The sequence below is a fragment of the Zootermopsis nevadensis genome, unplaced genomic scaffold, assembly GCF_977971745.1.
Source record: "Zootermopsis nevadensis isolate Lab colony 2312 unplaced genomic scaffold, Znev_1.0 Znev_ptg000011l, whole genome shotgun sequence".
NCBI classification, from domain to species: domain Eukaryota; kingdom Metazoa; phylum Arthropoda; class Insecta; order Blattodea; family Termopsidae; genus Zootermopsis; species Zootermopsis nevadensis.
In genome coordinates, this window is record NW_028259143.1 from 8,336,872 (window position 1) to 8,357,236 (window position 20,365).

General features: G+C 39.2%; 1 protein-coding gene across 2 annotated transcripts in view; it reads left to right on the forward strand.

Annotated features, from left to right (window-relative positions):
• The window catches only part of orb2 (cytoplasmic polyadenylation element-binding protein orb2), a 256,883-nt gene that overhangs the window by 217,908 nt on the left and 18,610 nt on the right, over positions 1-20,365 (forward strand). The window lies entirely within an intron of this gene.

The window sequence follows — 20,365 nt, forward strand, 5'->3', positions numbered from 1 at the left end:
GTGATACAATAGCACGCGCTGGCGGTCAGTGAAAATAACTGGCTGCAGTAATCAGTTCCAGGAAGACCATGAGACGAATTATGTTTTAGGCTGTTATTTTCATGTAAGTAAACAATGAAGGAATGCCTGTGGGGACGTTCAAACATTACATTTCTAGATGTTATTTCTTGGCACAGACTCAGTTATGTCGGTTAGGAAGTGCCGAATTTTCAGGGAAGTGTTCACATATGAATATTTGACCCACATGTAACCTGTGGATTTTCTCAGTGAATTCTTTAGCAAGTGATTTGTATGGAGGAAATGTTAATTCGCAGTTTGCCATTAATTTTAACTTCTTATAATTTCTTGCAGCAGGCTAGTTGAAGTGTTTGAAATAAATTTATGCAAAACAAGATTCATGAGCGATAAGCAGAGTCCCGATTATTCGACCTTCGGTTATCCGACTTCCGTGGAAACTTAACTTTTTTAAAAAATGAAACTTCCATATACTAATTTGCATTATGTTAAATGCTGTTTTTGTTTAAGATTTTTCATTTGGTACCGTATTGTATTTCTTTCGTAAATTAATAATCATAAGAGTTGTAAATATAGTTTATATTTAGGTTCGTGTTTTTCATTAGTCTTGCGTATTATTCGACATTTTCGATTATCCGACAATCGTTCGGTCCCATTTAGGCAGGATAAACAGGATTCTACTTTATGTGGGTTATAACTGTATGTTGTGCGCTCCGAGAGGCCAGATTATTCTAATCAATGACGCTACATGGAGAAATAGTTTGTTTTGTAAGTGATGTTACCATTAGGCAGCCTTTTAGAATTATTTACAATATTGGTGAAAAAATGTTGAAATACTTGTAGCAGGGATGTGAAACGAACGCAGGAGGAAGGTGATGAAGGTACCTGGGGGGGGGGGGGGATAGGTGAATGAAAATACGAACGAAATCTTTCCCCTATTGAATTTCATCTAGTCCTTTCCACTAGCCGCGTGGAGTAATCATTAACGGTAGAAAATTGATAGCACTACCCCATAGCTTTGTTGTACAACTTGAAGCACGAAATCCGAGAGGTTGCTTGTGTATGTCGTAATTAATTATTCTAGCAAGGCAGCAGTGAATTAAAGGTTTGAGTATATGGTTACTTGAGCATGAGAATCTTCTTCCACGCTTTGAGTGTGTAATAACGTGAGTAGGGGCTTCATGATTGATGTGTTTCTAATTCGGAGATATCGGTTTTCGTGCGATGACCCAGATACACCTTGCGTGTGCCGGAGTGTACTTGAATATTTCAACACATACATTTGTGTTAGTAACTTCGAACTTTCTCAAACAGCTACACCAATGTTCACTTCCTGGGACCAACATCCAGTATGGAAGTGAACACCAAATTTTGTCATTTTGATGTCGCTATTGCTATAGCGGGTTTAGTACTCTGAAATGACCGTGGTAACTAAGATGTTCTTCTCGAGTTTCAAATTATTAAAACATTCCTCTCTCGCATGTGGTAAACTTTTCATAGAATTATGCAAAGAAAATATTGGCGGTCTGCCACGACTGATGAACTCGAGGCATACCTAATTAGAGCATTTCAGCACAACGATGCAAGTAATGAAAATGTAGATTCGTATTTGACATGCATGTAATTTAGAACTGCAATGGCTCGCCATTGCGGTGTGATGACGAGTTTAAAATGCAGTAGTTCTGGATGCATTACAACTAATGGATGAAGTCGTGGAAATCTGTTGTCGTGAGGGACGTAATGAAGATGAAAGTTATCGCAGTGTATCTTGGGTAGGAAGAGTGAGCCATCGGAAGGTAAGTGCCAGTAGAACGTGTCATGGCGTCATGACCAGCATTAATTAACACTTCTTAAACGAACGTAAGACATTTCAAGCGCATCATTAGAGGGGCTCTCATGTTCACGACGCTCCGAGTTTTCCATGTCAGGGACCCCTCGACCCTTGCCCGGGGGGGGGGGGGGGGCGAGAGCGGTGGGTCCTGTAAACTTAAAATGTGTTGGATTACAATGTTGTTTCAATAGAGATCATAATTATGGTGCATAATGAAGAAAGTATTTTGTGTGGAAAGTCACATTTGCGAGATTTTGTACTTGGCCTTCAACGTTTTGAAAGAGCTACTGCATTTTTCTCACAACCCCATTATCTTTCTGAATAACATTATAAGCCATTAGCCTACTTCAGTTAACAATAAATCGTTCAGAGAAATATATATGATTGTTGAATGAGTATTAAAAATACGAGGCTTTTGCTTGTGTGTTCTGGGGTTCAGAACAATTAGCCCTCCTGGTTATAGGCCATAAATAATACCACTTCTATTATTAACATCTGTTTTTGTAACAAACTATGATACAAATGTCTTCCTAGTACTAACGTTTTCAGTTCGTATTGTGTACATTCCGTAAACGTACAAGTTCCATCACAATGGTTATGCACTGGTATTCCGTATGCCTACTGTAGACTACTACGTTCTCATGTAGCCTACGAGGAACGTCTTCCGCTGGTCTAGAAGGTGAAATGTAAAACTACAGCGTACATCTCGCTTGTGTGACTTTATGGCCCTACTAAAAGCCACGTTAGGGTACTTAACCCGGAAAACTGAGTGGAGCAGGGCTTTGGTTCGCTGTGCTAACACTAGACGGTCTCGTAATTTCTATACACTGTAGCCCCCTCATAATGGGAAACTGTAAGATAGGGACATATATTTTCCCGTGGCAGAATGATTATTTACAAAAGACTACTCAATCCGTGAGAGATGTATGTTGCAGAATATATCACTTTGCCTCGTCACTTCTTTCTAAGCAATAACATACAAAACAGCAGACATTAGAAGCGTTTGAATCTTTCCAGTTGTTTATATTTATTCCTGGTATCTTTACTATGATTTCTTTCACATATTGTGCACTCCGTGAAGCATTAAATCGATGGTAGGTAGTATGTAAAATTCAGTGTCAAATTAAAGAGTAATTTTATCAAATAAATTTAATAGTCGTCTAATCGGCCTGTTAAATTCCGAAAGTAGCAAGTTTTATGACAAGGAAAGAGACATTCAGGCTTGAGTACCATTGTAAATCAGCATACATCTGGATCCAGAAACCAGTAGCATTTTCTTTTTGAGGGGAGAATAGGGTCTTTGTATTTTAAGCAGTAATCTGAACGTAAACGCTTGTATAGTTAAGTGATTACATTTTATCTCTCATCAACTGAGTAGCAAGATATTATGAGAGCCTTTTGAGACGTTAATAAAACGCGTTACTGGAGCGCTGTCCATGAAACTGTGTTGTAGCCGATGGTGACTTCATAGGTAAGAGATTCAATCGTTTTACGGTTTAAGTAACATTCGGTAAGGCGAGCAAATTGCTCTACATTGAGTAAACAATGAATGTAGTGTACTTTATTTGAATTACAACTCACATGGTATACGATTGCATCACGCTCCAGTGAGCCCGTCACGACAAATTACAACCTTACAGGCTAATCTCCCCAATAGCTCGTTGTTGCTAATTTTCATTTCCGCTGAAGAACATATTAGGCCCAGAATATATTCCCTTTTTGCATGCTTTCAGTCTTACCCAGACTTCCAGCCTAGTGCTATCTCTGTGATTTACTTCAAAATGAATGTAACAACCTATTTTGAATACATCTATTCAGAATGAATGAACATTGTAGTCATCGCCAAATATTACTAGGGTGGTCTTATAACGGAGATCGAGAGGGACAGGGCATGTAGCATGCGCCGATGAAACACACACAGCTTTGGTTAGAAAGTCGGGAAGAAAGAGACCAGCTAGAGGACTTAACGTAAAATAGGTCTTAGAGCAGTAGGGTGAGAGAATGTTGGCCTACTGTGTTCTCTTTGTATAAGGCTTCTAGTACACATTTTCCCTGAATATGGCAATTGTAGTATTTGCCAAAATGTTGGAAAACTTTTAACATTCGACGCCTCTCATACTCGAAAGCCGAAGTTCTACATGGGCGTACAGTGACAGACTTCTGTGAAGACGTAATAAACCATCGAGTACCATAAAATATGGGAAATTTCCTGAATTGCAAATTCACTATCCTTTTTCAAGATGCTTAGAACTCCTAGGGGGCGTTGTGGCCTGCCAGCCCGTTACAAGGATAACATTTCACAGAAAATCACATGTACATATTCATGGCTCGAGTAAGATTCGAAGGGCTACGCTTTAGACCATGCAGAAAACGTGAACGGCTGAGCGACTGTTAGCTTCTTAAAGGTCGAACCAGTTTGTTAGCTAGGGATGTGAGTATATTCTTGCACGAGCATAACAGTAGACAAAGGCTCATTGTGTAATATAATACGTCGTTTAAGAGGTTAATGCACACAAGTATCCTACTTGTTACTTTACATTTAATGCAAGATACTAACTACGTGAGGTTCATTTGTGACGGAATTTAATAGGCCCATAACATATTCGTTCGCCGACTCGTCTTTTCTGCTAATCCTTCTTACAAGTTACTTAATCACTTCGAAATTCGACTTTCTAACGACTTAATCCGTAGCGTTGAATTACGTCCGTAAATTTATTCATCTTATTACATGGAATCTGCCAAACCCTACTTTTTCCGGTATTTTATGGTAGGCTAGTGAATTTTATGAAGTTTAAGGTGGAAGAATTGATATTTGTATAAATACTTATATATTTTTAAATGTTAATGATCTTATAATAAAAGTATTATTTTTATTCCCAAAACGCGTATTAAATATAATTAAATAACTGTTAGTATACCGAATAAACAGTCACTCACACCCGACAAAATGTGGTCCTACAGCTTGGGTGTTGGCCGAAGGGTCGCTCCTCACCATAACGACCATTTTGTTAGGAAATGTGTACCTGAAGGGAAGGAACCACTCGGAGGACCTGAACTGAATCTCTCTGGCTCAAGATAGGGACCAGTGGCGAGTTCCATAGAATGGCTGTGAACTTTGACCGGCTGAGTGACAATCAGCTTCTCAAAAAGGACTCTGCTCCTTGAAGTTTATTTAATTAATCAAGTTTAATAATTTTATATACTGGATTGGGAGACGCTGGAGTTAAATGTTGGTGTTTAAGGGACGTGAGTGATTTTTTGGCGCTGGAGGAACTACGTTTGTTTCGGTCTGTTAATTTGTCACAAGATATAACTGAAATTGCCGGTGCTGAGGGACGATGCAGGTCTCATTGCACCCTCACCGAGCCCCGTAAGGGCGATCAATAATGTCAAGGAACAGCTGCAAGCAGAATTATTCCTTGATATGCCTTGGGAACAACGTCGAAGACTTGAGCAATCTCCACGAAACCAATAATGTAATTTAATCCTGCAGATGGGTGATTGATCATAGAGATGGGTCCCAGGCCATCTTGTTTCATTCCCTCAGGCAAAAGAGGACGCTTTCTATCATTCATTTTAGAATTACTTGGCTTCCCTTCAACTCTTCAACTGTCTGGAAATGTAGAGATTAAAATATGTAAAACTACCGTATTATGTTACCTGTTGTTTTGTAAGCGTGTGGAACGAGATTTTTCACTGTAAGCGAAGAACTTACATAGATTGATGATGAAATCAGGGTTCGGAGGAGAATATTTCGATCTAATAAAAGAAAGCAACAGGAAGGTTGAGAGAATTTCATAATAAATAACTTTATATTTTGTTCTCTTCATCATATATTATTAAGGTGATCAAGTCAGACTGAAATAGACAGGCGGGACATATAAGGCGCAAGGTGAAGATGATAAGTGTGTATCAGCATTGTAGCTGGAGGACCTAAGGAGAAGATAATACTTGGAAACCTAGGCTTAGATGGGAAGATAATAATATTAAGATGAAAATTTAAAATAGAGTAAATGCTGTTGTGCACTGGATTAAATCTGGTACATTGATCGTTGTCGGTCGAATTTAATTGCTGTTCTGGTCAGTCAAATATATGTATTTTACATGAATATCAACTCGAATTTCATCGATTTTCTTAGAAAAGACTTCCTAAAAATTTGTTTTTCAGAACATAAAACGTAGATACCATTAAGATCCGAAAATTTCATTTGTAACGTTTTACGATGTGATGAATATCTAAAGAAACTAAGAATATCTGATTTCTGTATTGCGAGTAGCTTTGTATCAATAGGTACTTATCTGAAACCTTACCTGGCGTTAATTTGTTTTTATTTCTGTTAAAGAATTGCATAAGTTACAATATGAAAATTAGATATGGTAGAAACGTGATAAATTGTAATTGACCTTGATAATTTAAAAAGCTGTATTGACGAGAGAATGGGACTTTTTGATTCAGAATATACAGAGTTTATAATATTCTAAACCTAAGTATTACATCGTGCAAGTTAGTGTTGCATTTACTGACCGCACGTTATTTTGGACAGCATTTATAATACGATTGGCTGATCCGGGTTTGAATTCCACAATCCCAGTTGCGTTATGTACCATATGCTTGCGTCTTTTGTGTTCTTCTGGGTATAAACTGTACGCGATTAGCTGATTCACCATCTAAAGAGTCTTATCATATGTCGAAAAGATTAATTATTTCTGTATTCTGAAGCGGAACAGGCGAAAAAAATTTAATCCATCTTTGTAGAGGATGAACTCCATACATGAATATGTCGACTTTCAAACGTTTGGTGAGTTATTTCCGTAACTGAGGAGTGCCACTGTAGGCTACAAGATATGACAGTGCCACATACAGTTTTAAACATCGCATGATACGGAAAAGACATGGAAACATGCGATTTCCAAGAAAATTATTACGTGCACCGAATAAACCGGACGGGGAAGAACTGGGCAGGGCAGATTTGGGAGGGAGGGTTGGTTACTGGAAGAGGTGGGGGGTAGTTAATATCACTCCCCTTCCATATTCACATGCGTAGTGACTGGATGAATATTGGACCCCATACAAACGATCCGGAATGCCATCTCAACACTTTGCAACGTGAAGTGACACATCGGGAGAACAGAAATCCTAGGACGGACACGGGGTTCTCAGGACGGCGAATATGGCAATGGCTGTCTTCTGGGTTGCGGCACTTTTTAGTCTGGTAGAAGTTTACAGGCGTTACAGAAGTACTTACTTGCCTGTATCATCAGGGTGATAGAGGCAGCAGGTACCTCTGAAACGTCTGTAAACTTCTACCAGAATACACGGCGCTACAACCCAGAAGACAGTCATCTGACAACATAAGGTCGCCTCCCTGTATGACCATATCAGTTTCCTGTTTATGGTTTTATAATGTTAAAATTCATTTCCCTCTATGGCCGATTAATTCCAGTAATTTGTTCAAATTTCCCCGCTGATTACATCTATAGAGTGGTTAATAGTTTCATTGTTCAGTACTTAATCAGTTCTCTTTGCGAATACAATTACAATTTTAATTATTGTATTTGACATAAATGTAACGCATGTTGAATTTTCCATATTTGTAGAATAAAATCGTGCCCATTATAATATATGAATTAATTGTTTGACGACGCGATGTTATATTGAGCGGTGAGTAATTGGTTTTGTTACTGTATCTTCAAGCGCCGAAGCCTGTAGTAAGTAGTGCTATAAAACTGAGTTTGTAAGGAATTAAAAATAAAACGTAGGCCCAATTATCAAGACGGTTTGTTTCTAGTTTACCATTTGAATTTTGTCACATGAAGTGAAATCTATTGCCAAACCCACACACACACACGCCGTACATTACTCCATTGTTTTGATCACTTATTTTCGTACAGGGCTTAAAATATTAAGCCGATACAGTGGATGCTCGAGTCTTGGGATCATGGGTTAGAATCTCACTTGAGGCATGCATGTGTATCTCTATCTGGCCTGCGAGAACACAGCCCATACATTTCAATAGCCTCAAGTTACCTTTACCCTGGAATGTGTCCTGATATTGCTGAAGTGTAAAACGAATCACACACACGCAGGATTAGTGTTTTCGTACGCGGTTCGACTGGTATTGGTTTAGAGATGTGGTAGACTAAACATACGTACCCTCTCTCTGTATGTGTGTGATCGATCCCAACATTCAGCTTCAGTAACCATTTACAATCCACACCCCCTCTCACCTCTTCTTGATTCCACCAGATTCAATAACTTACACGTCAGCTGTATTTGCTTCACTTGACAGCTACAGCTTCTTCACACATTTCTATAATTCAATTCAATTCTTTATTATTAGAGTGCTGCGTCAACAGCCAGATGGCCAATTAATTACAGATACAGGAAAATAAAGTAAATACAATAATCGTATAATAATAAAGTTCCTAGCAGACAGGTTACTAATTAAAACAAGGCAAAAAAACATGTTTATTGACTATAACCAACCTCGCTCCGATACGATGTACTTCTGATCTCTCCTCTTACAACTTCGATATTACTTCTCTGACCAATATACGCAGCATTAACATCACTCCGATAATACGATTGTATCAATGATATATAATACAACAACAAATGTTGATACAATGTGAAAAATGAAGAAATGATACGAAAATTAAAAATTAGTAATTGAATGAAGAGTTTATAACATACACCTGATGACGGCTCTATGAAAGCCGAAACATGTCGAGAATGTTCCATATGTAAATCGAGTACTCGATGCGGAACAAAGGATAATATTTTAACCATTTAATTATCTTATGTTACTTTATTGTGATTGACGGACAATTTTAATATATTTTAATACTATTTTTAGATTAACTAAACTTATACATGTACAGTTTTAAATATAACTGCCAAGTACAGGCAAACCCAAAATAGAAACAATATTAACACAAAGCAAAATAAATGAAGAAATATAAATAAAAACACCTAGGGAACACTAATATAATTGTAAAACGTTAAACAAATATAAAAAACAGATAACGAAGCTAGATCATCTATAAGACACCTATCTAGATCATTTCCCTTATTGAGAACGTGTCCTCAAGGGAGACAATGTTTATGCTAAAAAGAAATATAATAAACCTCGCTCCCTTGCTGGGACTTCGTTCCGTTCAGTAAGTTGTCGTTTGGGTTCCAAACATTCGAAGTTGATGGCATTAACACGTACGATATGCACTGCTCGACGCAGATCTGCTTCGGATGAAGCCACTTTGAGTCCGTTTTGGGAAACAACCGTAGAGCGAACGTCAGAGCAGAGTTTGCATGGAACCATGATCTGTAGGCCTTAGGACACCACTGTTATGTCTAAAGGCATCATAAATATCGCGAAACCTTTATTTACGGATAAATCTTACGAAATATGAACTGACATTAACCCTCAGCTCTGTCTCATTGCTGTGTTTTTCCTTCGGAGCTTTGTTTAATAGTCTGCTGTTCATTTCTTGTCGAGGACAGCACTCAAACGAATGTTCTTTTATAGTCTTTGTGTAACTGCAGTCAAACTTAAAATTATACACTTGTTATATAATCCCAAAATGGTTAAATACCAGAATCACGCATATTCATTAGAATGTATATAATAAACGATATTTCGAGTGATCAAACTTTTTCGTATTTGGGATGTTTGTGCTTCAAATATCGGCCTAGACAGCGGCTATCCTGATATAGTTTTTATGGTTTTCTGAAGTCCCTCCAGATAAATGGCGGATTAGTACCTTCAGTTTGGCCACTTCTTTCAAATCCTCCCAACTTCATTATTTACTGATCATCCTAATATTCGGTGCTAGCCTGTATGATCTGAGAGACTGAATTCGTCGGTAACTGAACCAGCTCGACACCGCGCACTCTGCTGTGGTGTGTTGACCTCTTGCCTTCTACGTCGAGAGATCGGGCTTTGGCAACAGTCGCACTCCCCATGGGGAACATAAATTTCAGTTTACAATGTTTCAAGTGTGTGACCATAACGCCGGGCAGTCGGGCCCTCGAGTCCAGTTTACTGACGCATTAAGCTTGTTAACTACTGCACAGCCCGCAAGAGGGCAAACTACTACTTTTAAGACAGTTTAATTGGCTTCTGGGAGGAAAGAGTTCTTGCGTCCGAATAGTTTACCTGTCAGAACAAGACACTTGCTAAGTTGGTTTCTAACGTCTGTAGTCGCAAATTAATTCCTATTAATAGCTACAGCAAACCGATGATGCGCCAAATGTACTGCAGTAAGCCTATTATGTTGCATTGCTAATACGTCTGTCAGGTGACCAAAAAAATTCCTCGCCTTTTATTTATCCAAGAGGTCCATCACCGTCTTCACAAAATCGCGCGACTGCACTCTATTCTGAGCCAGATGAATCCAGTGTACATCTCACACCATCGAGCAAAATTTTAGCTCTGTCATCACAGCGTTAGTCAGTTAATGTCAATGTCAATTAGTTTTTATTCATTTTTCAACACATCCCTCTCCGAAATTACCTTATTTTTAGTTGTGCGTTCGAACCTAGGGTTTATTATTTATTTCTAATATCTGTCACCGTAAATGCAGCTTTTAAAATCTTAACGCATTTGCCTACTCGTGGGTCCCGTACCTGGATTCCAAAACAGGTGTAACCATCTTAGTGTCATACCCGTATTCTGCTGTAGTTACATTTTCAGTCAAGTTATTGTGTATGTTCTTATATTCATCATCTATTTGTACTGTTTCCATTTAAAATTTTCCACCCCCATCTTTATCTTTCTCGTCTAGCATTTCATTAAGTAGGATCTGAGGTTTTCGCGGCGGTGAATCCGAAGACGTCTGTCTTCCAGTATTTCATTAAATTGTTTTCAGGTTTCGTAATACATTCTGCATTGACTGCCGCCTCTGGCTCTGACCTCTTTTCTTATACATGAACCACGTGGCTGAAGTACGTCCTTTCCCCTCTGATATATCCCAGTAGCTGTGGTAGTACCCACTGCTTCTGCTCCATTCCGTAGCATCTCTCAGCACTGTGGTGAAGCAAGCGATGAAACCATCAACTGTTATCCGGCGACTATAGTCAGCAACTCCACGTGGCGTGAAGCATCTAATCAATGGGCTGGCAGGGGTGAGTAATGTACACACCCGGTCACAGCTCGAGGGTGGTTTTGTAGTAAGGGAGGTGTGATTCTCTCTCTCTCACTCGATGTTGTGGTAGTTGTGCGCATGCGTCCCTTGGCTGCAGACACTTACTAGGCCTGTGCCTACTGAGGGCATTGAACTTTTCCATTTTCCGATACACGTGGTCGGAAAGGGTTCCACTAGGGTTGACCAAACTCAGTGTATTATATCCCTTCTTTCAGCTGTGAATGTTATTGCACACACAAGCCACAGTCACGTGACTCATGGAAGTTCGGAGAAACACACGGTGTTTCAAAAGTATATTGTCTGTGTAGAAAATAACGTAAACATAAGGTCGCAAACTATCGGGGTTCGATCCCCGACGGGGGCAGAGGATTTTTCCTCTAGCCTCTGCGTCCAGACCGGCTCTGGGGCCCACCCAGCCTCCTGTACAATGGGTACCGGGATCCTTTCCCGGGGGTAAAGCACGGCCGGGACGTGATGCTGACTACTCACCCCCATCTGGTGCCGAGGTCAAGAAAGAGTAGGAGCTATACCTCCGCCCCCCCCCCCCCCAAGTGCCTGCATAGGCATGTAGCGGGACGAAACAAAGGTCGCAAACTATGCCCCAGGTCTCAAAAATTAATGTATTCATCTAACATCTAGGCTAGTGGACATGGTCATGTTTGGAATATATCCATGCTTTGTTTGCGTGTCCTTTTAAATGTACGTTACATTGACTATAAATGTGTATAGTATGTGGGCTATATTGCTTACAGCAGAAGATGGCTGTCTTCCGGGTTGTTGCTCCATGTAGTCTGGTAGAAGTTTACTGAGTTTCAGAAATCCTTGCTGCCTCCATCATTGCCCTGATGATGCAGGCAGCAAGGCTGTCTGAGACCGTAACGTCTACTAGACTACACAGCACAGCAACCCAGAAAACAGCCATCTTCGTATTAACCGCCGTGAGAACCTCAAATATAGCTTACTTACAGCAGTTTGTCATCTGTTGGTGAGGCACGTTCTGAAGATCGTTGCGTAGTTTTCTCAAATTTCTAGTAGTTCCTGTCCCTGGGTTCCAGCATTTTTTTAAATAACTTGAATTGTAAGTGAGGATGAACTTAATGGAATCATGTACGTACGTGCTGTCTGTATTGCGTTCCTAATTTGGTCATGGCCCTCATATTTATTTGCATGCCACGTGCTTCAACTTCGCCACATTTCCAGAGAATGAATCACAAATTGTATTATGACTTTTGTCATGGATTTCAGTAACGAAACTTACGCATATCTAGACCAGTTTTTGTACCAGAAATCCGATATCTCTCGTTAAAATAATGGTGAGTGTTTCGATAATTGAATTAAATTTATTTCAATCTAAGAACAATGAAATTTTCAGTAAACTACATTAACTACGTTTGTGTAAATAAATCAGAGTAGCATTGAATTTCCTTTATCGAATCCAATTTCATTTGCATTTTATGCTAAATGAATCGATTGACTAATTGTATTAGCATAGGACTGTACATGGAAGTTTGCTTTTCAAACGTTAGTATTTTTTTATTTTGCTATAGAAACGCCCGTTTTTCGTCCAGTATGTCGTTAAAATAAAATGTACTGTTACATTTAAATTCGTTAAAAATCTCTGACGTTGCACATTGAGTTGCAGGTCTAGTCTGATCTTGGATATTAATAAATATACCAGTTGTCATAGGAATACGTTTGACAACTGATGCTTTCAGAATTTTGTGGGTATTGGGTGGAACCGAGAAGAGTTGATAATCAACATGATTATGTGTTCTGTCTGCGACGTTTGAGAACAATATAACAAATTTTTACAGACTGTTAATTTTTAGTGGAATAGGAATTTATACTGAGACTTGCATTGTACTGTCGATTGCTTAACCACATGTGTGTTCAAGTTCGACTACCTACTAATGTAAAAAGACAGTTGAAAATAAACGGGATATGATTTCTTTCTTATTCCGTCATAATTTTTATTCTTTTTCTCTGCCCCTTTCGTATCTTTACCTCCAGCCCCTCATTTCATTGAAATTTCTTTCGTCTTAATATGACAGGAAGACACGTTGTTAAGAACTAATTTAGTTCTCTGTAATGTAACTCTTATCACAAGTCAATTTACTGACTGAGTTATCCCGGCTTATTTGTTAATTACGGTGACTGAAGGAAACATAGTGTGTCATAAAGAAATCATATTTTGATAAGGATGTCTTGGTAATATAAAACTCTAGCAATTCTTATTTGTATGTAATAAACGAATTGAAGTCAGATTTAGAAAAAATTCTTTTCGTTTAATTTTAAGAATATTCATAACTGTGAATAAATTCCATATTGTCCGAGGCACTGTATCGAGGTAATGCTGCTGGTTCTGACAATTGATGAAACTTTTTAAAAAATGTTATTACGTCGTTAAGCTAATAGAAATGAAACTGGAGCAGAAATTCAACAAACAGTTTATAGTCCATTGAACCTTGGGTATGACACGCAATAATAAAAGCATACAAGATGTCGTCATGGAATTTGTACTGCATTGTGTTAGCGTCAAGGGATGAAGTGGGCCCGTTTGCGCTACGCCGAGAGTTAATTTGAATGTAGATTGAAGTGGGGTTGTAGAGAACGGTTTTCCTCGTAGATGCATGTTTCAATTTAAAAGACACTTTCAATTAGCGTCTGCTCAATGCCTGCTCCTATATTCCGGAAAGAGGGTAGAAGCATAATATCTCGCTCATTGATAGGCAAAAGAGAAAAATCCAAGTGTAAAACTGGGCCTGTGATGACTAATTACTAACGTTCGTTCGAATTTATTTTTTCGTCGGTGAAGTTTAATAATTTCTTGTAGAATTTGAGGTTTTCACGGCGGTGAGTCTGAAGATGGCTGTCTGCCGTGTAGTCTGGTAGAAGTTTACCAACGTTTCAGAGGTCCTTGCTGCTTCCATCATCAGGACGATCGGTCATTAGCCCTGTTGCAGGAAAGCAGAGCGCGTTCCTGTCGGTTCATTTAGTTTTGTGACGTGTTGGTGATCATACCATACTCTTATGTGATCAGTGTATATTTCCCACTGTTGATCACTTTCTTCTCTAGAAACATAGTACACTTTGCTGCCATCGTGTTTTTATTGTGGATTTCTTACTGGAAGGAATACTTTAAAAGGCATCACCGCGTTTTGTAGGAGGAATAAGTACGCTTAGGCTTAAAGCCCTAATGTGTATATACAAAATGCTCAAAAAACGATGTATACACATTATAACACGGAATATTAACCTTGTTATCTATCTCCTTGTGTTGTTTACGGAAGACATGGACGGTGGTAATTTGAACACCACTAAATCCACTAATTCAGTAAGTTTCAATGCTTACGTATGTAATGGTTTGGTTTATTAAAATGTCATTAATTGAATTAATTTAATGTGCGTATACAACTTTTTGGGACATTCTGTATTATATAATACGCCCGTGGTTAATAGACCCCATAAAAATGTTAACACGATGTAGAAAATTTGCATTTAAACGGGACGAAATGTGGAAGAAATAGTCTGGAACAGCTTTCAGGCATTCTTTACGAAGGTTGATGCACGAAATATTTGCGTCTTATGCTTGCATCTGATGAGCCTTTAAGAAAATTTTGTTTTGGTTTGTTTCGAATTTGTGTATTTCGTCCTCAACAAATAGTCTTACGTTTTATTTACAGAGGAAATATTGAATTTGTTAATCAGTTACCTTCTCGATTAAATAGTGAACTCCATCCACTTAGTCAGGGCATTATTCGATTTTTATGGAACCCAAATTCTATTGCCGTGTCCGCAAGACTCTCCACTGGTTCCTTTCATGCGTTAGATTAATCCGGTCAGAATACTGTGATAATGAAGAAACAATTTCATTGATTAATTAGAGTTAAGAGAAGCCCGCCAAACGTCACCGCCAGTTTCGTATCAGGAAGTTCTGGGTCTCCCAGCTAGTCAAGAAATTTGGCGCCTTTTATGGGACTAAATTGTTCATTGCCATGTTTACAAAAATCGACACTGCTTCCTTTCCTGAACGATAAGAATCTAGTCCATACCCTTACTCCTCTTTAAGTCAATTTTAATGTTATTCTGTCATCTACACTACGTCTCTTAGAGCAGTGGTATTCAACCTTTTTTGTTCGTGTACCCCCAGATATAATTTCTCTTCAACTTTGTACCCCCAAAGTTGTTGGTGTATAATTCAAGTTATACATAGTATATAATCTACATCTAAAATAAATTAAATAAATTACATTACTGATTATTCAGTGTTTATCATAAAATAATATATTTTTTTTAAATTTCACGTACCCCCTAAGATGTCTTCGCGTACCCCCGGGGGTACGCGTACCCCAGGTTGAATACCGCTGTCCTGGAGGATGTCTATCCTTCAGGCTTTCCGACTAAATGTTGATATGCACTTCTTAGCGCTATAGTGTGTGCTACATGTCCCACCCACCTGAACGTCTTTATGTCCATTCGATGATAAAATAACAAACCTTAACTTCAGACCAGGAATTAAATTCGGAATGTACGCAATTTCTGCGTCGACACTGTTTCACCTGAATCTGTGAGTAATGAGAATGCGGGCCTGCAAGTTATGGGGAATGAATCGGTCGTGGCTGCTCTCCCGGCATTCGCCTGGATTACGGGGAAAGCTGAGTTGGAGAACGGATAAAGCCCTTTTGGGTCCAAAAGAGGGTAATACACAAGGGTGTGGTCCGTTTGGGTCCCGTGAGGAAATTGTTGGAAAAGAGGCGATGAGATAATCAGTTTATTGAAAGTATAAAATGGCATGCTTCATTACCATTTATCCTCCTCTGTTTTCCGTTTAACCTGACCCAATCCAACCAAACCTAACCCACTCTAACGTAACCTGAGCTGACGTGTTGGAGGAGGTAGTACTGTCCACAGATCACGAGAAAAACCCTGCTGGGGGAAGTCGTTTGAGGTGCGGTGCGGGGGGAATGTTACTTATCAACTGGACTAGAGAGCTGCTATTGGTGGGAAGTGTGATACGTCAGAGTTTTACGCTACTACACACAGACTGAAAACATCAAGCAGTTAAAAGTAGCGTGTAGTGAGCGCACCTCTAATGTGTTCTGCGGGTGTTGCGATAATATTCTAGATTAAATCACTGTGCCGCTGTGAGGTAATCTTAAAGCTGTACCCATTAGAACACATGAAAGCCTGTCGTCTGTTGTTCCTTCAGTGGTTGTGGAACGAATGCTTTTAGGATCGGTCGTAACACCGCGAAATCTTGCACATGCGCGTATATCGAATTCCTAGCAGGGATTTTCTCCTGATCTGTGGACTGTAGGAGGCCGGGGCCCAATCAGATCAAAGAATAATAGCAGTTCTGTTCGTCCCAGAACCCAATCGGGCCATGGATATTTGAAAATTAATTACCGCGGAATCCAATCGGTAATCTCACGGGTTAGAACCAGGTACCTGCTGAGTAAGAATGATATTGTTGTGCAGTCGTCCGCCTGCTATTAGCGCGCGTTTGTTGGTATTATTTTTTGTTGTATTAAAACTCAGTTGGTAGGTAGTTTAAGTCTGAATTTCCACGGTTTTAAAACTGGTTGATCCTGACACATGAAGATCTGGAGTAAAATGACGTGGAATTGTTTATGCCTTGTTTGAGATTTTAAAAATGTATACATAGGCCTAGGTTCTGTCTGAAGTTAATTACACACTGGGTGATAAGTTTGCAGCACATCCTCCGCGATCAGCCAGGAATAGGTGAAGGGGTTAGGTACAATCTAATCAAAACTTGATCAATTAGGGTGAATTATAATCGTTAGCGAGTGTGGGGAGGATGGTTGTTTTCTGGGGTGTTCCGTTAATTGCCTTTGCCTGTGCATTACGTTTGCATGGTCAGGCGTAGAGAGCGGGTTCGTGTTTTTTTTCTTTTTTGATGTTTGTCGTAACACCCTCCTACCCGCTAATCTTGTATAGACGCTGCTAACCAAAACAGTTGAGTCAAGCAAACAATACCCCCCCTTTCGCCCATTTTATCCTTCTTGATTTTGTTAGCCAGTTTGTCAAAGGGCGCGAATTTTGAAGCTCTTCATTGTGCATTTTTTTCCCAATATCATGCCACTCATCCCTCTTACAGTGCACGACTGTAATCTTGGGACTTGCGGGGTGAGGAAGTGGGGTGAAGTATGAAGGTGGAATGATAGCGTCTGCTTTTTGACGCTACGGACTTCCTGAATTCCTTGCAAGTCTCAAGATTACAGTCGTGGACTATAGGTACAAATATTTTACTCAGTATCCGGTTCTGAAACACCGCCATACTGTGTTGTTCATTTAAGAGCAGAGACCGACTTTCACACCCGTACAAAAGACAAGCAGAATTATCAATAAAATCTTCTCGGGCAATCAGCCGCGTTAACTGGTTTACTACGGTAACCAGTTAACGCGACTGATTGCCCGAGAAGATTTTATTTACTGTACTCGCTGCGAAAGTCTCAAATCCTATATCATCAAGTAGAATTATGTTTTTGTGTATTTTAACTTTCAGTTTTTAGGTAGCAACCAGCGAAACATAAGATTCTGAACTGCGTGGCAACATTATCCGAATTTTACTTGTTCGTAATTTCTTCGTGAATGCATTTTGACTTTAAACTGATATACTGTCCCATTGTACTTCAATTTTAATTCATTATCTGACGATTGAAGATTATCTTGTCAGTTGTTAATCGAAATACATATTGATGTTCCCAAATAATTTCTTCTACGTATGAAGCCAATGTGGATGAAAACAGCGATATTCCTCGATAATTACTACAGTAAGTAGTAGCAGTACCTGACGATAATCTTTATGGAATTTCAGAACTAAGAATAATTACCAAGTACTAATGGCTCAGTTGTATGAATTTCAGTGTCCTTAACATCGTGAACCGCATATAAAACGAAAACTTGCGGGCAGAAATTAGATTCAAGTAATGCAACTGGAAAGTATTCAGAGTGAATTTAACGACAAGTTGAAAGAAATTGGTACGCCGTTAGTCCGAGAGTAGAATAAAGCCTCGTGGAAGCTGAGTAGAGCTCTGACGCGTGAGTGAGGAGCTGAATAGTCTCCTTGATTCGAAGGGAAGAAAGAAAGGAAATTGCTTTTCGGTCATTAAGGCACAGCGAGACAATGACATACATTTGTTTCTTTGTTCACTGTGCCTGGTTTAGACTGATATTTGGATCGCTTAGTACAACGTAATGATTGTACGAGGCAAAACTTCTTGATTCCTCACAAACGCCTGAATTTGGACAATTTAGGCAATTTTTAAGAGTTTATAGGTTTTGCACGTATCTGGAACGCTCTTGTGTGTTCTAGTGAGCGGCATGTTGAAGGTAAGTTTTTTGAAGTCTACATTTTCGTCAAAGTGTGAAGCCAATAGAATTCCTTAGACTGGGATCATAGGACATTTGCTGTGTAGCTTCGACCCATTATATTCCTCTCCTTTGATGGACGGGTATAGCATAGTTACAGGCTGTGTTTTGTAATGGCTGCAAGGGAATGGATCATCCTCTCACCGGTCAACAAGTTATTTCCCATGGAAGCAGTGCGCACATCAAATGTGGTGGCATGAAGATGATACACTCATATCGAAACATATAGCTGCATAACATAGCTCATAATAACGTGTTGTACAGATGAAAACTAATGTTAATATTTTGTAATAATACACAAGATTGTGTGAAACACCTTTCAGCAGCAAAAAGCGACTCATTTGGATGTGTGTTGTTAATAAAGAATCACATAGCCGCTTCACAACCTGGGATCGAACCGGGGAATGTAACAAATTGCCACTTTCAGTCATTAGAACTGCTGCAACAGTTAATGCGATGCATCTACCCAGTTCACAGCAAGAACAAACGACTGAACTAACCGATCAGCCACCACTAATTGAAACGGCATTTCGGTTGATCGGAGCTAAAGAGAATCTGTGTACACTGCTTGGAAACTGTTTATGTGACCTAGCATCCGTATGGGAGCCGTGTTTTGTTTTCGTTATTTGTAATTCAATTTGTCAAACTTTTCCTTTGCTAATATACTAACTCCATTGAGCACAGTCCTTGCTGAGTAGCTAATAGTCGCTCAGCTGGTAAATTCCCACCAATTTGTAGAAACCAAAGGGTCATTAACGTATTTACAAGAGCGGAAGTTGTACATTAAACTTCATCCAAAATACAGCAATATTACTGCAGAATACTCATGGCTTTAGATTAATTTGTACAGCCTAAAAATATTGTTTTAAAAACATAAATGTAACAGTCTCATTTTAAAAAGCTTGTATATTTGTTTCTTTCCTCAACGAATGTTCTTATATTTGGTTTCGGGTAATCTGGGATACAGGGATTTTGACTTCTGTAATAGTTGAGTGAAGGTAGAGGATATTTTGCTGGTTTTCGAAACTGTATATCATGATTCAGAAATTAACGAACACTCATTTCACTTGGTGTCCTTTTCCTGGGTGTTGTGTATTTATCTTATGCGCGAAATAAGGAACTCCAGATTTCAATATTAATATCTGAACTGTATCTTTAGTAATGTTTGTATTTGGAAGCTCGTTGAAACCTTAGTCCTGTAATTATATCTCATAATAAAAATAAAAACGTGTTTTTATTTGGAGGAAAAATTAGTTGGATAGTTTAATTTTACCGATCTGTTTTCGGATCAGTGTAAAGTTGCACGCTCGACCAAAGTAGAACGAGAAATGGTCTATACTCCATTAGAATTCGTGGGAGCTGCTTGATGGTTGCTACCAATCTAGCACGCGATCTGCCTCATTTGGTGCAAATGCTCTCTTGGCACGTTTCTTTTTCACCTTGACTTAACCTCCAAATATAAATGTATGAGATATTCTTCAGCTGTTTCCCGCTCGGTTCAGTTATATTTTGAGGTTGCTGTCGATAGGAATCGCATATTCGTATGTGATACTGTATGAAAAGATGGCGTGTGAAATTGAGTGCTGTCCTTTCCGGCGTGAAATGGTTAATAGAAATAGGTGATGCAAACTGCGTTAAATTGGGTTCATTTCAAACTGGTCTTGCATCGAACGTTGCGGGCTGCTGGTTATCATACTTCTTTAATTTTTGAGAGGTCTCGAGTTCAAATCACGACCCGGAGTCTTTCATTGTTTTCCCAATCCCCACAGGAAAATTTCGGGATGACACTGTAAGTTAGGCCACGGCCGCTTCCTTGTGAATCTTTTCCAGTTCATTATTCATTGAACATCATAATTTAACGCAATGTAACCTGATCAGTTGAAACGTCGTTATATAATTAAGTAAAACGGGGGGGGGGGGGGGTTGAAGGCTAGACACTTCCTCGTGCAGTGAGCTATATAGTGGCTTAGAATTATGTTCAGA